At 41.1% G+C, this 19,378-nt stretch overlaps 1 protein-coding gene and 1 long non-coding RNA gene across 5 annotated transcripts in view; one reads left to right on the top strand and one right to left on the bottom strand.

Annotated features, from left to right (window-relative positions):
- Positions 1 to 19,378, bottom strand: part of ctns (cystinosin, lysosomal cystine transporter) — a 69,624-nt gene that overhangs the window by 26,185 nt on the left and 24,061 nt on the right. The window lies entirely within an intron of this gene.
- LOC115591524 (uncharacterized) lies at positions 6,364 to 19,350 on the top strand. The gene is made up of 3 exons (XR_003985981.1): positions 6,364 to 6,406; positions 6,536 to 6,610; positions 19,066 to 19,350. It is a non-coding gene; the product is annotated as an uncharacterized LOC115591524 (long non-coding RNA).

The raw sequence follows: 19,378 nt of genomic DNA, 5'->3' as shown, positions 1-19,378 counted from the left end.
CGCAATCGGCCGATAATGCCCCTATCGGTTTTGATCGGAGTTCTCAAAATAGATCACATCAGGCCGATCAGATGACGTTTAAGTATAAAGACAGTGCATTAACTGCATGCAGGGAGGGAATTTCATGGCCGCCGTTGCCCCGCACTTTGGCCTTGATGCCCCGTGAAAAAGAAACTCGTCGTATGGCCACAGTGGCCTCTGTGCCCCTGGCCCGGTCAGCGTAGCGAGCTTGCCCTGAATTACAGCCACCTGAGTGCAGTAACTTCAGTGAGTCCGCGGTTCGCACAGGTGGAGGCTTATGATGATCTCACGTGAAAGCCTCTCAAACAGCAGCAGCAACGTCTCAAAACAGAAGAACGAAACTTACAGCACAGGTGCGAAAGCGAGCGCAGCCGGTTTTGACATGATACGTAACTGACTTATGTGGTAGGATTTAGTCCGGTAAAGTTGGAAATATATTCACAGATTCGAACTTCCCGGATCAATAACTCATAAGTGAAACCTTGTTAAAACACAAACGACGGCTCTTTTCTACCGTAGTAAGGAAGACAACGAGCTACAACCGTATTTTCATCAAAACGAGTGTCTGGACATTAACTCTGGTCTGTATGGTCAGCCAGCTGTGTGACGAGGGCGCAGGGACCGTCTACAAAGTGCAACACCGAAAAGAGAAACTAGAAAAAATTCAATAACTTCAGTATTATTCAGAGTGTAGTGTCACCAAAATCACTCCACACATCAGTGGTCTCCTGCTGGTTATTCTACATTTTTTTGTTTGGAAAAAATGTGCTTTGCCATAATTTTGGGGAATTTCTATTGGGAGAAATAGCATTCAGTGAGGTGTCACAAAAATCCCCTCACCCTACTTAACAAAAACTACTTTCTAATGTAACTTTAACTTGATTTTGAAAAAAAAATGTTTTAATACACAATCCATGTCTTATTATAAATTAGGATGTTATGGTATCAGTCTGAAAGGTAAATCAACACATTTTACTCAGTGGCCTTTGTGCCCTGTCATGTGGCCTTGGTGCCCCTGAAAAAAAAAGTGAAGGCCAAATGGACTTGCCCCTAAAATGACAAAATTCCCACCCTGACTGCATGCATTCCCACTAGTAAGCTACAGTTACTCTATGTAAGCTGAGTCCAAGTTGTCTCTAAGAGAGTCTCTAGAGTGTGAAATATTGCACATTGCCTCAGCCTGCAATAAAACGGTGGTCAATTCATGATACTTTCTCATCTCCTAATTTGTATACTTAATAATACAATGTCAATGTTGTGTAAGAAGAATCATTAATTAAATATATGAAAGTTACACAAGACAACAATATAGAAAAATTTATGGATTTGACGCTGTGATCGGTGATCGGCAATATTGGGATCGGCAGATCCTGCTTTCGGTGATCGGTGATCATCCCCAAAAATCCCGATCGGTGCATCTCTAGCAAATACCAGTCTTTTCAGATGATTGGTCTGGAATTATTCCTTCCCCAAAAGTGCGACGATATCCATAATGGTCTGACGTTTCAGTTCAGGACCTTATGTCCTGCATAGCTGACCAGCCCAGTCGATTCAGTTCTTTCCGACCAAGTTCTGCTTCAGACACCTTGCAGTGAATCCCATGACCACGCAATCTTGTGCTGCTTCCCAGGCTGAGTTGAACACCACCGCTCCTGTCTCCAGGAAAACTTTAAGCTTATTGGGATAGCGTGATTGGAATTGAATTTCTTGCCTTTTTAATTGTTTCTTAATCTAGATATATTGTCTCTTTTTGTTCTGCAGAGAGTTAGAGTGATCATGATTGAGAAAAATCCTCTTCCCCTTGAACTCCAGTTTCTTTTTTTTCCATGCCCCGTGTAGAACACTTTCTTTAATTTGAAAGCTTGAGAATTTCACAACAAGCAGGTGTGTCCGAGCTCATGTTCTTCTTTTTTTCTTGCTGTTGGCTTCTGGTATTTACTTTACGAATGGGTCGGCTTCTCTCTTTTTTTTTTTAGTTTGTTCGCTTCGATTAATTCACCCATAATTCTCATTATTCCTTGTTTGCACAAAGCACCAAATTGTTTGTTTGTTTGTTTGATGGCGTGGAGAGCTTAGTCCACCATGTGTCTCCACTTATCCGGAAACCGGAAGTCCTCCCTCCCTCCATTTCTAAGAATGTTTATTTTCAGAAGTTTGTTAATAACAGACCACCATGGTGCCTAGATACACATTTGCTGTTAGAATTTAGACTGTTAAATTTGTTTCTGAGCAATTCGATTTTTTTTTTTCAAACAACAAAACTCTAGAAGTAACTGCCTCTGGGTTGTGGGAAACAATGAAAGCTTTTATCAGGGAGGAGATTATTTCCTTTAAGGTTCATCAGAGGAAATCTAGAAGAGAAAAGTTAGCCAAACTAGCTCAATGCATCGCACTCTTAGATTCTTTATATGCAGTCTCAAAACTGCCAGACACTATTAAGGTGCAAATGACTTCACAAGCTGAATATGATCTTATCATGTCACAGCACACTACTGACCTTTTACTACGTTCAAGATCCAAATTTTATGAATAGGGAGATAAGAGTAGTAAACTGCTTGCCCATTGGTTTCTTCAAATATCTGCATCTCAGTTAAAGGGATATTCCGGTGCAAGTTTAATCCAAGGTCTATATCACCTTGAAGCTTCAGCTTCCGGGTCGGGGAAGTCCCGATGAGACGATTACCGATTGCGGTTAGAAATGCTCAATTCTGTTTTTTTCCCTGTCCGCTCTCAATATTAACTGTTATAAACTGGCAGGTAAGACACATATGAACTTTGATTGCTTATCCATGGAGTCATAATCATACATTTTCATCCATGAGCCGCGGAACTCTAATCAAGTCGTTGGGACTTCCCGTCAACAGGAAGCTGCTGCAAAAGAGTGGTAAATTTTGTCAGCTTTTCAGTAGAATCCAGCTGTACTGTTGGAGTTTGGTGCTGTTCTGAGCATTACTTGTGGCTTTTTGGCGGATTTATATTTGGATGTGTATTGTTGTCGTGCGGTCATTTCCGAGGTTGAAAAAACTCTGTAAATTAGTGGTCTGCTAACTTGATCTCTCGAGAGGGAGTCCAACACAGTTTCACGGTGTGTTAAACCATGGATTAAATTTACACCGGAATATCCCTTTAATTCCTCAATTTGAGACTAGCTCAGTTGTAACATCTGACCCACTGGAAATCAATAAAACTTCTATGGAATTTTATAGATTTCTATATTCATCTGATTGTCCTCATACCTCTGCAGATGTGATCTCCTTCTTTGATTGGGTCGCAGCTGAGGAACTGGAATGTCCCATCATAGCGGTTGGGCTTGAGGCGGAAGTTAAATCATTACAAAGTGGTAAAAATCCAGGCTGGATGGCTTTCCAGCCGAGTTTTCTTAAACATTCTGGAAACGGCTGGCCCCACACCTATCAGAGATGTGCACTGAATCTTATAATTCAGGCACACTTCCCCACACCTTAAACCAGGCTTGTATTTCTTTGCTTTTAAAAGAAAGGTTAAGACCCTATTTTATGCGGTTCATACCGACCCATTAGTCTGTTGAATGATGACTATAAATTATTGTCAAAGTTGCTAGCCAGACGCTTAAAAGTTGTTCTAAATTTTCTCTCTGCTCACCAAAATTAAACCAGATTTTGAGCGATGGTCCATACCAAATCTTTCTATATCTGCCAGAATCAATGCAATTAAAATGAACATTTTTCCGTGCTTTTTATATTTATTCCAATGCATTCCGATATTCCTTCCTCTTTCATTTTTCCATAAAGTAGGCAGTCTCTGTCTTGATTTCATTTGGAACAAGAAAACTCCTAGGTTGCGTCCACAAGTTTTGCAGAGGCCCAAAGTTCTGGGCGGAATGGTGTTACCAAACTTCCTTTACTATTATTGGGCAACAAACATTAGAAGTTTGAACTATTGGGTAAATTATGGAGATATTGAGGTCCCTCCATCATGGTTGATCTTGGAAGCAAATTCTGTTCATCCGGTATCATTGACAGCTTTAGCCTACTCTACTCACCCTTGTCTTCTTCCATTTCTGACTATACAAACGATGTGATAATGGCCTCTAGTATTAAAAATTGGGCTCAATTTAGACGTCGTTTTGGCCTGCAAACACTTTCTATTGGAGCTTCACTTGCAGCCAATCCTATTTTTCCCCCATCGCTAAAGGATAGCACCTTCTCTATATGTGCTAGGCTGGGCATAAAAAACTCTTAAGAGACCTATATGCTGATTCTGTTTTTCCTCTTTTAAACAATTGGTAGATCAATTTTCTCTTCCTAAAAGGACATTTTAGATACCTTCAAGTTCGAAATTTTGTCCGTAGCTCATTCCCAGAATTTCCTGCTCTTCCTAAGCCGTAAGATTGAGATATTTCTGAAGCCTCTCTCTTCATTATATGGGACAATCTCTTCCATTTATTTAAATATTTACAACTTTACTCAAGGCTCTTTTACTGTACTTAAAACCGTTTGGGAGACAGATCTGGGAGAGGCGATTCAAGATGATGTTTGGAAGGAAATTTTAAAGAGAGTACACAATTCTTCAATCTGTACTAGACACAGCTTTATGCAATGACGAATCCTTCATCGAGCTCACTACACTAAAGCTCACATTGCAAAAATGTTTGATACAGTGTCTACCCCCATGCGAACGATGTGAACGAGCCACAGCAAATTACTCATATGTTTTGGAGCAGCATGTTTTTGACTAGATTTTTGTCTGAGATCTTTAGCACATTATCCAAGGTAACTGAAAGGGATGTGACTCCCAATGCCTTAAAGGAGAACTTCGGTCGATTTAAACATACAGCTTCATTGCTCAAGCTACCCTTGACTTGCCAGTACCGAAGACGCGAACAAATTTGGTCCAGCCATTACAGAGCTCCGTGAACGGAGACGTAGCATTGAACGCTAACAGCATGGGGTCAGAACTTTAGACTGTGTTTTAAGCATCTTAACATGCTCCACATCTCACACCAAAAGTTATGCAACATCAGCAGACACCTTAGCACACAGCACTGTAGCGTGTATGACTCAAAATGAATAAAAAAGTAGTTAAAACAGTGTGTTTGTGCAAGCAGCTACTTACCTGTTTGTTGACATCCGTGTGCTCCGGTAGCTAGACCAAACTAGCATATCCATCGAGTGTGCACTTAACAGGCTTAACAGGCTATTGTAAGGCTCATGGCTCATGACAGGCTGTAACATGGACATGTACATTATGAACATAAACACGAAAATGCTGGATTACGTTTCCGTCTCCGCCAGTGAGGGAGTAAATGCACGCTCGACGGATCAGCTAGTTTAGTCTAGCTACCGGAAGACGCCGATGTCAACAAACAGGTAAGTAGCTCCTTGCACAAACACATTGTTTTAACTACTTTTTTATTCAGTTTGATACACGCTACAGTGCTGTGTGCTAAGGTGTCTGCTGATGTTTCGTAACTTTTGGTGTGAGATGTGGAGCATGTTAAGACGCTTAAAACACAGTGTAAAGTTCTGACCCCATGCTGTTAGCGTTCAATGCTACGTCTCCGTTCACGGAGCTCTGTAATGGCTGGACCAAATTTGTTCGCGTCTTCGGTACTGGCAAGTCAAGGGTAGCTTGAGCAATGAAGCTGCATGTTTAAATCGACCGAAGTTCTCCTTTAACTGCCCTGTTTGGTGTTTGGACTTTCCCACTTACTCTTTCTCCAGCTAAAAATGACTTAATAGCATTCACAACTCTGCTAGCCAGGAGGCTGATACTGTTAAGTGGAAATCCCCAGTCCCACCTACCTACACAAACTTGGTTAAGGAGGTGCTTTATTTTCTTCTATTAGAAAAAATCAGACTGACCCTGATTGGTAAGGCTGCCTTATTTGAGAAGACCTGGAATCCCTTCCTTTCTTATTGCTATAGCGCATCTGCTACACCCTCTCCCCTGCTTCCACCATTCCACGCGTCTCCTCTGCAGGGTTGACTGTTCCTCATTCTTATACAGTTTAACAGCATAACGTAAAATTTAAAATAGAGTTCATAAACTGGCACCATAAAAAGCTGCCGAGTGTGGTTTTGTGTATGTATGTGTGACTGCATTGAAAGTTTTGTTCCTGACAGGGTTTTGCTTGCATGGTGTGTGTTGTGTGTGAAAGACAACCTTATCATTTTAATAGCTACATAGCTAATTCTTAATGCGGCTTTCTTTCACTTTTAGAAACCTTTCCCTGTCAATAAGTCCTGGGCAGTGGAAAGAGGCCACTGATTTGGAAATAGAGGTAATGGTATATACTATTTTTATTTATACTTAACAGTACTGTAAAATCATCAACTGACCTTTTTCTTACATCCTAGGGGTTTCCAAGACAGTTGTACAGAGATGTGGCATCTTCATCTTTATGGTAGGAGACATTATTGGTCTTATATAATTCTGTGTGCTTACAAAATATCAACATCAAATGATTAATGTTTTATTCATAGTATGCTCTTTACACCGTTTTTTTCTTTAACTCTTTTTATCCATTTCATAGACAGAGACTTCAAAGGACATCCTGCAAGATGAGGTGTCACCGGTCAAGAAGCAGAGGATGGATGACATCACTGAGGTCAGATTTTTAGCTGTGCAAATCAGATACTGTAGGTAAATTTAGATGTATGTCCACTGCACAGCCTCAGCAAGCCAGTATGTTCACTGCAAAAGAGGCTGAGACAACAGTGGAAACAGTAGGTGCTTTTTCCTGTTCTATACTGGGATTCACATAAGGACAAGCTACTTGTGAAGTGTCATTTTGCTACATACAATGCTCTGTGCTTAAGTGTACTATATACGGTATATGTAGATCTGAAATGAAGGAATGCTAAATGTTATCTTTATGTGAATCATTGAGATGATGATACTGTTTGTGTAGCACATTGTGCTATAGGAAGACAACCTTTTTTCTCGTGGTCGTTTCCATAGGACAAACTTGAGATCAAGATTGTGCATGACTGAGGGAGTCACGTGACGCGGTGAAGATAATGGCTGCTTACCCGAGTATTCCTTCAGGGCATCTTATACATTTATCCGTCTGTCACATTTATAGTTGGCATTTTTCAACCCAAAACTGGTCTAGGCTATAGACAAAGCACCCAGGAAACAACGATGAGCAGGTTGAAAACCTCCGTTCGACAGAACCCTAAAAACTCCGCCAGCATGCCAGTCGCCTGTGCTAGCAACGCTGCTAATTCTCCGGCGCCTCAGGAAGAAGACGGCAACCGTGCGTCAGGTAACGTCGCTGAAGTTATTGCAAATATTTTTTCTGTCCTGAAACAAATATCGGGAGAGCTCCAGAGCTTGGGAGAAATACGCAAAGCCACTTCATCAATGGAGGAGAAACTAACAACCCTTGTGACATGAACTAGTAAGGTGGAGGGGAGACTCGGCTTCTTAGAGGAGTCCGACAACCACCTGAAGGTTAACCCCCCAGCTACTAAAGACGAGGTGGCGGCTCTCCGTGAGAGACTGGACGATATGGAAGACCGGAATAGACGCAATAATTTGCGTTTTGTCGGTTTTCCTGAGGGCTGCAAGACAAATGACCCGATCATGTTTTTGGAGAAGGTTTTACCCGAAATGCTGGAAATACCCACACCCTCGAGGGGATGGTTTATTGAGCGCGCTCACAGAATCGGGCCTCGCATGTCGGAAGACAGGAGCAATGGGCGGACACTGATTGCCAGATTCATACGGTCGGGGGACAGAGACCGGGTGTTACGCACATCTCAGGGGAAAGGAGAGCTTAAGTGGAACGGGAAATGAGTCATGATTTTCCCAGATTTTTCCAGGGGGACTGTGGCCAAGCGAGACACGTTCAGGGAGTGTAAGAAAGCTCTGCACCAAAGTGGAGTGAAGTTTGCTCTTCAGTATCCAGCCACGCTCCGAGTTGACACACAAGAGGGGTCCCGCCGCTTCAACAATCCCAAGGCAGCTATGAACTTCATCAGAAGCGAGCTATCCCAGTCGACCGGAGACGCAGAGTAATCGACCCGGCACACCAGCCTCCTCCTGGTTTCACTCTTTCTATTTTTCCTGCTGATACCTCTCTGATCATCTACGTGGGGGAATTAATGTGTCAGTTCTCTCTCTTTTCTATCCCACCCACAGGGTAAGTTAAGTGCCCACTTAAACACGGATGTCCCTGCAGTCTATAACTGCTGTTGAGATTTGAAAATGACTTGAAATATTATTTTTTCTACATAGTTAGCCGAGTGCATATTTAAGCACTCACCCGATAACATACTGTATCTAAAAAAGAATGACTAATTGTGTTAAATATACTTAAGGTGCCTACTGTTTCTGTATTATTACTTGATGGGATGCTACTGATGGACTTGGTTTTGTCAGAGTTGCTTTACTGACAGTTACGGACCGGTTAAGGTTTATAGTGCGCAGTGTTCAGGGTTCATGCAAAGTGACAATGTCTGTTCATGATAATAATAACTTGCGCCTAGCCACCTGGAATGTCAATGGTTTAGCAAGCCCAGCTAAGAGGAATAAGGTTATTTTCAGTTTGAAATCAACCAGATATAATGTTGTTTTTTTGCAAGAATGCCATTTGTCTCTGAAGGATGCCAAAAAATTGCATCGTGGGTGGGTGGGAGATGTTTTTTGTAGTCCCGGAGCAAGCCAAAGCAGAGGGGTTATCACTTTAGTGAATAAACAGTTGCAGTTTAAATGCCTAAAAGAGGTGAAGGATGGCGAAGGGAGGTGTCTCACCATTTTAGCTGAAGTCCAGGGGAAAAAAATAATATTGGCTAATTCATACGCCCCAAATGTTGATGACTCCATGTTCTTCGCTAACCTGGAATGTACATTGACTGATATGGGAAGTTATCCAATTATCTGGGCTGGGGACATGAATATTGTTATGGATGCGATTTTAGACAGAAGTGTACCTAGCAAGACCAGACCTCCAAAATCACTTCGTACGATTAAGAAAATGTGCTGTGCCCTGGTTCTTGTGGATGTGTGGCGTTTGCTGAATCCTGCTGGGAGGGATTATACTTTTTTCTCAGCAGTACATGGTGTATTCACAAGAATTGATTATTTTTTTATTTCCAAAGAAATACTCCCATCTACAATGTCATGTGCAATTGGCAACATACTGGTATCGAACCATGCAAGAGTGACACTTGATTTGGTGCCTATTAATGATGTGACGAAATCCCCAAGATGGAGATTCAACTCCTCCCTCTTGCAAGATGATGCCTTTAAGGCAATGCTGAAAATACAAATAGAATCGTTCATCGAAAAAAATATCGCCTCTGTCTCATCAGTAGGTACAGTTTGGGAGGCCTTGAAAGCTTTTATAAGGGGACATGTTACTCAGTTCTCATGACACAAGAAAAAACAAGACACAAGGAAGCTTGCAGATTTGGAGAGGAAAGTGGGAGAGGCTGAAGACAAATTAAAGCAGAACTATTCCCCACACAACTTAAAGACAGTCACGCTCGTACATAGAATAAAATCACAAGCAAATATGGCCACAAAACCGAACGAAATAGCAGGGGCATTTGCAGAATTCTACAAATCATTATATAAGAATACAGATACATGCGATGACGACGCAAAACTATCGGAGTACCTAAAACATATAAAATTAACTGAATTAACAAACTCAACAGCTGAGGAACTCGATCAGCCAATACAGGAATTGGAGATAAAATAGGTGATTTCGACACTTAAGAATAGCTAAAGTCCAGGTCCAGACAGATTTGTCAATGAATTTTATAAAACCTTTAAGGACCTGCTGGCACCCCTGTTATTAAAAGCATATAGTCATGCCCTAGAGTCCAAAACTATGGCACCATCTTGGAATGATGCAACCATAGTCGTAATTGATAAAGAGGGTAAAGACCCCATCGATTGTCAGTTTTATAGGCCAATATCTCTGTTGAATGCAGATGTGCGTATATTAACAACAATCTTAGCCATACGGGTTAACAAAATAATTACTCAAATCATACACCCTGATCAAACGGGGTTCATCTCCGGAAGATATTATGGCGATAACATAAGACGTTTACTAAACATAATATCCCATCAGAAAGATAAGAAATTAGAGTCAGTGATCATATCCTTAGATGCGCAAAAGGCATTTGATCGTGTGTCTTGGCGATATCTACTTCAAACACTAAAACGATTCAAATTCGGCCCCAATTTTATAGATTGGATACAATAGGCCTGGGCGATAAACCGAAAATTTACCTATACCGAAATTTACAACGATAACCAACGTCATTTTGGCCATGTCGGTATATTCGGTGTCATAGGCATAACATCCACTAGGGACAGGGGACATGTTAGGTCCACTTGATTAATCTACCCCGGCATATACCGATGTGCTTATTTTACATTAATTTGATGGCAAACTTCGCCCGCTGATGCAACACCAGCTATGCCAGGTTAGTAATCAAGTGAACCCACTCTCGCTGTGACTCGTGGACAGTTTGTGTAATGATGCTGCGTTCAAAGGCTGCAACAGGCCACTGTCTTCGGCCGGGCCGGTCCATTGATCAAGCATTTGCGTTTTGTTTTTTATTCACTCAAAATAATGACTGTATTTCCAGCTGGAAAAAGTGCATCTCTCTCCTCCCTCCATTGTTGTTTGCATTTGTGTCTCTGCGGGGTCTGACACGTGAGTGTCCTCATGCTGAGAAACGTGACTTCTCGCGTACGTGACGTCACTCCCCGAGACGCAAGAAGAAAGCACAATTATATATTTTTTACAAAGGAAAATGACAAAATTAGTAACGTGTTACCGGCATCACTGATTGTGTAGCTTAAGTGCAACATGGAGCATGAACATGTAAAGAAAAACATAAAAACAGTAGAATTAACTTTGAGCAAGTTTTGAGGAAAGTCGGAGGTGTGGACCCATTTTAAACAAGTCGTGGGCCGCGATAATAACATTTGTCGGCTTTGTCGAGTGCATTAAGTGCGGCACTTGTTGCATTATTCATTAAAATTTCTGTAGTTCAAACAACTCGCAGTTATAACAGCCCACGTATTAAACAGTTGTCGGGTTTAAATCGGTCTCAAGCTCATAATTACATTCAATGTGTCGGGCCGGACCTATGGCCATGAACTTTGGGTCATGACCTATGGCCATGAACTTTGGGTCATGACCGAAAGAATAAGATCCCGGATACAAGCGGCCGAAATGAGTTTCCTCCGCAGGGTGGCAGGGCGCTCCCTTAGAGATAGGGTGAAGAGCTCTGTCACCCGGGAGGAGCTTGGAGTAGAGCCGCTGCTCCTCCACATCGAGAGGAGCCAGCTGAGGTGGCTCGGGCATCTGTTTCGGATGCCCCCGGGACGCCTCCCTCGGGAGGTGTTCCTGGCATGTCCCGCCGGGAGGAGACCCCGGGGAAGACCCAGGACACGCTGGTGTGACTATGTCACTCAGCTGGCCTGGGAACGCCTTGGGATCCTCCCGGAAGAGCTGGAGGCAGTGTCCGGGGAGAGGGAAGTCTGGGTGTCCCTGCTCAGGCAGCTGCCCCCGCGACCCGGCCCCGGATAAGCGGACGATAATGGATGGATGGATGGTGTCGGGCCGGGCTCGGACACAACATGCACGGGCTCGGGTCGGGCTTGATTCTAAGCTCTACTCGGGTCCAGCCGCGACTTTACTGAGGTTCACCCAGTGTGAGCAGCAGGACGACGGTCAGCTCACCTCCCAGAACATGGCATTGAATCGCTGGAAACTGATTTAGGGACCGTCATCAAATTACTTAGCATACATATATGTATACAAAATAATTTCAGTTCTTTCAATATCTTCCATGACATGGGGCCCAGTGACTCCAGCAGCAGATTGTATTAGTAAACTGGACGAATGAGACACAGCTATGTTTATTGTAAAATAATTTCAGTTCTTTCAATAGCTTCCATGTCATGTGACCCTCTGACTTCTGAAACAGATTCTGTGTCTATCAAAAATATATAAAGATAAAGAAAATAATGGTAAAAAAAAGTTCTCTAATGCTCGAGAGGTTAACATATTATTAAGCAGCAATGTCAACTTCTCTGCTATTTTGTCTCGTGTCTTAGATTCTGATTCTGAAGTCCCCAAAATGTTTATTTATTTACATCCAACCTCTTCCACCACCTGCAGTACAACCATGTGATTCAATTCGAAGAAATAAAAAAAGCGAGAAGCTTAGATTTGTTTATAAGGGACTGTATATTTTATACTTTTAAACTTGTTCAGTTGTTGTCATTTCAAGTAATCTGTGCTTTTCAGCTGTTCAATCGTGTGCGTATCGGTTGTTCTTAACTACTAAATAAATAATATAAATCTTAACTACAAAGTAGTTTTACAGTCCTTTAAAGTGGCATTTCTGTAAATACACAGGAATTGTAGGGGGGGGGGGGGTTACTTATCATTCATTTATCGTTATCGAGGTGAGTTGCTCAATATATCGTGATATTGATTTGAGGCCATATCGTCCAGCCCTAGGATACAAACACTTTATTCATCCCCACAAGCGGCTGTTAGGGTTAATGGATACAGATCAGAGAGATTCACACTACAACAAGGATGCAGACAAGGCTGCTCTTTATCGCCCTTGCTATTTGCTATTAGCATTGAGCCACTAGCCCAGCTCATTAGAGATGATAATAACATAAAAAGGGATTATAATAAATAGAGAAGAACACAAAATATCACTCTATGCAGATGATGTCTTGCTGTATTTAAGAGAACCCATATCCACTATACCATATCTTAAGGAGCTCATCTCTAGGTATGGGTATTACTCTGGATATAAAGTTAATGTAGACAAAACAGAGGCTATGGATGTGAACAGTTTGGTTTCAGAAAATGTTAAGTTACAAAGTGGATTTAAGTGGCCTAGAGAAGGCATTAAATACCTTGGTATTCATATACCCCAATCCCTAAACAATTTGTATGATGTAAATTACATTAAAATAATTCGGCACATTAGCAACGACTTAGAACGACGGTCCTCACTTCCGCTCTCCCTACTGGGGCATACAATAGACTATTGTATTTATTTCAGATGCTACCAGTGGAAATTCCTAAAAGAACCCTTGATGACCTTGACAAAATGATATAAAAATTTATATGGCAAAAAAAAACGCCCCAGAATTAGACTTAAAACTCTACAGTCACCGAAATCAGATGGAGGTCTCAAACTTCCAAACTTAAGATATTATTTCTGGGCTGCACAGATGAAGCTACTTATAGTACAGATTCAGAATGATACCTTTACACGATGGCTTAATATCGAGAAAAGTATTTGCCCAGAACCTCTGGAAAACTTAGCTTTTTTTAGACACTCCTACAAAAGAAATGGCGGACTGGACCAAAACCACTTTAAAAATCTGGAATAAAATACGGTCAGCTTTCAGGGTTGCCAAAGGTACTCTCATTATTAACAAATATTGGACTTATGAAGACCTTCACTCCTAATAATTTAGATTCTGGTTTTAGGAAGTGGTCAGACCATGGCCTAAACTATCTGCACCAGCTAGTCAAGGATGACAATTTGAAAACCTTCGCACAGTTGAAAAATGAATTTGATCTCCCCAGGACAGACTTCTTCAGATATCTGCAGCTGAGATCTTTTCTGATGACACACAAAGATTGGGGAAAACTTATAAGATCTACCCCTATAGAAAAGTTTCTCATTTCACAAATAAGTCATGGAGATAAGAAAATAATTAGTAAATTATATAATATATTCTTATTAACAAATGTGCATAACTCTGAACATATAAGATTGAGATGGGAGGCGGAGATGAACAAAAACATATCACTCGACACTTGGAAGGAGATATGTACTGAAGAACACCTTGCCACAAACTCGAACACATGGAAGGAATTTAAGTGGAAAGTAGTTACCAGGCTCTTCAGAACACCAGCAATAACATCTAAGATGGGACCAGCACTTGGTAGCTCATGTTGAAGGAACTGCGGCACTGAGAATGCTAATCACACCCATACATTCTGCCTGTGTCCCAAATTGAGCCTATTCTGGAAGGATGTTTTTGATGCTCTCAGAGAGGTTTTCAAACGGGATATTCCACACACCCCTATAATAACATTATTGGGAGCAATTCCTGAGGGTATAGAACAGCGGTCCTCAATAGGCGGCCCCCGGGCCGCATCCGGCCCGCCGGACTCCTGTTTGTGGCCCCCGTACTGTTATTCCTTCACCATGTGTTTTGTTTGGGTCATCACGTGTACACCGGGACTTGTCTCCATGCCAACGTTACAAAGACAGCTGGGTCACTCACCGCTGCGATCGCAACTTTTAACTTTCACTTTCGTTTTCCGAGCAGTTTGCGTATTCACATTTTGCCGGTGGCAAGAGATTGAAATGGCGTGTTCCAAGTAAACTGCTATAATAAAGTGGAAAGTGAGAATCGGCAACTCATAAAAGTAGGAACTTAAAATTTCTATTCATTCTCCCTCCGACCAGGACAGAACCCACGGATCTGACAGTGTAGCAGTGACACACACTTATGTTGTTTAACATGTTTTAGCAAGTCTTATCATACATTATCACCTATAGCGTAACGGACGGGGAGTTCGTCCCGGCAAACACCCTTTCACTCACGGTGCCAAAATTTGTATCATCCTTGTTAAAACTCAACATCATTTAATCTAAGAACAAATGACGTGAATTAACCCACAACCATCTTACATATCATCTTATTCACAAACACATTCACGAATCATAATTACACCAACATCAACAGAATACCCAAGAGTCATTGCGCCACAGTCCACAAGGGGCGTTACAATATGCCAGGAGAAGCTGTGATGAAGATTTCCAGTTCGAAACGGCATTATGAGATGAAGCATAGGAATTTTGAAAAGACATTTCCTCAAAATTCAGAGATAAGCACAACACAAATAAATGCACTGAAATCGTCATATCAAGCTGCAAGCAGGATTCTTGTCACATCTATGTCACAATGAAATAAAATAATGCATGATGAACTGATGGACACAATGTCTGAAGGCATACAAAAAGAGGAAATATTCAACTATGTATTTTGATTTATGTTAAAATGGAAATAAGATTTTATTTTAGTTCGTATTTTGTTGTTTAGAATGAAAAGGACATTTTGTTTTGAATATTACAGTATTATTGCATGTGGCCTGGCCGACCTCAATACATGGAACTTTGAGTCATTGAAAAAAATCTTTGTGGCCCTTTAAGATTTGTATTTGAGTACCCCTGGTATAGAAGGAAGGGATGTGAAATATCTCTTAAACATTTTGCTCACAGCAGCATTAAAATGTATAACCATCAGGTGGCTAAAGCCAGATCCTCCTACTTACAATGTATGGATCCAGAAAATATGGGACATTTACCAGATGGAGCAAATTACATACTCATTGAGACTTCAAAAACCTATTGTTATTAAATGATGGAAACCTGTCATAGCTCTGCTAATACAATAAGTTTGTAGCATTAGACTCTTGATCAAGTACACACATCACACATCACCATCACATCATGTAATTTGATACCGAGAGTGGATTCCCTCCCTTTCATTTATTTATTTATGAATTCCTTTAAATTATTATGAACAATATTGCCATTCTTTGTATTATATTCCATAATTTATCTTCCTTTACTTCCCCCCCCCCCCCCCTCTTTCTCTTTCTTTGGATCTGTGTAATTGATTTTATGTTTTATTTGATGCTTTGTTGCGCTGCTTTAAAAAATGTACATAAAGGGGAATGAATATGTCGTGTTGTCAAAATAAATAAAAATTAACTTCTAAAAAAAAAAAGACAGTCACGCAGCTTAAATATGAATATAATCGGATAATATCACAGAAGGTCGAGTTTGGTCTTTTTAGAGCAAGACAAAGGTATTTTGAGTCTGGGGACAAGGCCGGGAAACTCTTAGCGCGTTATATTAAGCAACAGGAATCCAGGTCTACGATAACTGCTGTCCAATCTCAAGGAGGGGGTCTTGTGACAAAATCGTCAGACATAAATGAGGTGTTTAGACATTTTTACGTGGAACTGTATACCTCCACATCGTCCTGCCAAAGGGAGGACATTCCTTCATTTTTGGTAGGGTTAGACCTCCCGACATTGAATATAGATCATAGGGAGATGCTTGACGCTGCAATCACGGCCGAGGAAATTAAGGAAGTTATTCAAACGATGCGGTCCGGTAAATCACCAGGACCCGACGGGCTGACGGCAGAATTTTATAAGTGCTTCTCAGATGAGCTCACTCCACTCTTATTACAAATGTATAATGAAGCTTTTGAAAGAGGAGTGTTACCCCCCACTTTGTCTCAGGCTCTAATATCTCTAATCTTAAAGAAAGGCAAAGAGCATACAGATTGTAAAAGCTATCGCCCAATTTCTTTAATATCAATAGACACTAAAATACTCTCAAAAACTCTGGCAAACCGTCTTAGTAGTGTTATAACTACGTTAATACATGCAGATCAGGTGGGGTTTATACGTAATAGATTTGCCTCAGATAACATTCGACGCCTGATTAATGTAATGTGGGTGGTTAGGAACAACAATACACCTACTGCAGCCATCTCACTCGACGCTGAAAAAGAATTTGATTGTGTAGAGTGGCAATACCTTTTTTTCAAGTGCTGGCGATTTATGGTTTTGGGCAGACGTTTTTAAAGTGGGTGAAACTGTTATATAATGAGCCTCAAGCAGCTGTACAAACTAATGGCATAATTTCTTCATATTTCAAGCTAGGTCGTGGGACCCGACAAGGCTCACCTCTCTCCCCTTTACTGTATTGTTTAGCATTGGAACCTTTAGCCGCAGCAATTCGTAAAGACCCTAGTATCCCAGGAGTCCCTATTGCGGGGACCATACACAAACTCATGCTATATGCTGATGATATTTTAATGTTCATTATGGACCCAGGCAAATCTATTCCTGCATTGCTCAAAATTATAAAATCTTTCTCTAGCTTCTCAGGTTATAGAGTGAATTGGACAAAGTCGGAGGCTCTCCCCTTGACGACGTATTGCCCAAAAACATTATTTCAAGCCGGATCATTCCAGTGGCCTCCTGAGGGAATTAAGTATCTAGGAATATTAAGCCCTAGGCAATTAGACAAAATAGTGCAATGTAATTTTGAACCACTCCTAGAAAAAAAATAGCGCAGATTTGGAAAGATGCTCTCCACTTTATCTCTCACTATGGGGAAAAGTTAGTATTATAAAGATGAACTGTTCTGCTAGAGTCAATTATCTACTTCAGTCTCTCCCACTGAATATCCCTGTAAAATACTTCAAACTATTTGATGCACTTTGTAACAAGTTTTTTTGGAATGGTAAAAGACCAAGAATACATCTGCGTAAATTGCAAAAGCCGGTAGCAAAAGGCGGCCTGGGACTCCCAAATCTACTGTTTTGTTATTACACATTCAACCTGAGGCAATTGGTACATTGGGCATTACCTCCAGAAAGAGCGCCACCTTGGTACACAATAGAGCAGTCAATGTGCATTTCCTTAACTCCATTGCTTATTGGCAAGAATGCCGTCCGAATGCTCGATCCCACCCTGTTGTCTCTCATTTTCAAGGACTATGGAAAAAAGTGTCTTGTATATTTAAAATTAACCCCTTTCTAAGCTTATCCTCTGGTCTGTGGGAAAACCCCAAACTCCTTATTAATAAATCACCACCTATATGGCGAGAGTGGGTGATCAAGGGGATACATACTCTGGGTGACCTTTATAAATATGGTTTCCTTAAGTCATTTGACAATTTGGTTGAACAATTCAAGCTGGCCAACAATCAATTCTGGAGATATCTTCAGCTGAGACACCTCCTTATTACTACTTTCGGCTCTACACACACACCACCCCAGGGCATGGACCTCATGAAAGAGATTTTGCGGATCGCAGAGACTGGACATGGGGCTTCCCATTATTACTCTATGCTCATGAACCATACTGGTTACCCATCCAACACAGCTCTGAAAACCGTATGGGAGAGGGACCTGAACATAACAGTTGAAGAAAACGACTGGGATACAATTATTGGAATCACTAAACAAGTCTCCAGGGACATCAAAATAAGATTGATTCAGTTCAAAATCCTTCATTGATTCTATTGGTACCCAAGTAGGCTATTCAGGCTAGGTATAAAGGAAACACCAGATTGTTGGAGGTGTGAAGGGGAGCTGGGTACACTAACACATGCCCTATGGTCATGTCCAAAGATTCAGACATTTTGGAAAAGGGTTCATGAGAATATCACAGAGGTCATAAGGGTGGATTTTGAGTTTTGCCCCAGTCTTTACATATTAGGCAACCCTAAGCCCATGGCCCACATTGTAAAACCCCTAGCCAATTGGATTCAGACAAGTATAATGATTGGCAAACAGATGATAATGAGAAAGTGGAAAGATGCTGAGGCCCGTTGTTTCAAGACTGGCTTACAGAGCTAGGCAAAGTAGCAGCTTTTGAAAGAATATCCTATAGTATAATAAACAACATCGATAAATATAATGAGAAATGGGGAATGTTCTTAAGTTTATACTCTTTATATGGTAGCTAAAGGGCATGTGTGTACACTCTGATCATTGTGGCCTGCTCTTGGGGGACTGTCACGGAATGAGGATGCAGGTGGTCTGGGTGCAACACAGGGATCTGTTTACTGGAAGATTAACTCAACCTCACACTGGACAATGAATGGACACGTGGCAGCGTTTTGGTAGTCTCCTGGAAAGACTGCTTAACATGTCGTGCATGGACTAATTTTTCTTGTCATGGACTGTACTTTTTTGTTTGTTTGTACGTATGTATTTATATATTTCTTTTCTTTTAAATATAATTTTATATGATCATTTTTTCTTTATTTGTTTAAGTATCCTCACTCTGATATTTCATATCTAACACATGCAGCTGTGTATTTTAATTCTACCTTTGTTTGCTTGTTTGTTTAGCAATTGAAACTCAATAAAGCTTGAGTCATAAAAAAGATTGTGCATGACTGCAAAAGGGCAGCAGATTGGTGGTAACAAACCAGCATTTGTTTTCAGGCAAGGTGGAGTTGCTTGACGCAGTCCAGATGGGAGAGTACAGGGGCTGCACAGCAATATGCCAGACTTTGGGTTGAGGAGGACATGGATGACCAGGAAGGGGAAGGCATCTTGGAGCCGTTCAAATTTACGTTCTCCAAAATTGAAGACATTAGGACATTTAGTGAGGAGATGACTGATAAACAATTCTACTTGACATAATGTGAATGTCAAATTGATGATTGGTGGCCTTGTAGGGCAACTACCATTCTTGCTGTGCTGAATAAAGGGTAACTGATTGTTTGATCATTTTATGTGTTTTTTTAATCAAGCA

Source organism: Sparus aurata, chromosome 11 (assembly GCF_900880675.1).
Source record: "Sparus aurata chromosome 11, fSpaAur1.1, whole genome shotgun sequence".
In the NCBI taxonomy this organism is placed as follows: Eukaryota; Metazoa; Chordata; class Actinopteri; order Spariformes; family Sparidae; genus Sparus; species Sparus aurata.
Note: the sequence above shows the minus strand (reverse complement) of the source record. Positions and strands in the feature narration are given on the sequence as shown.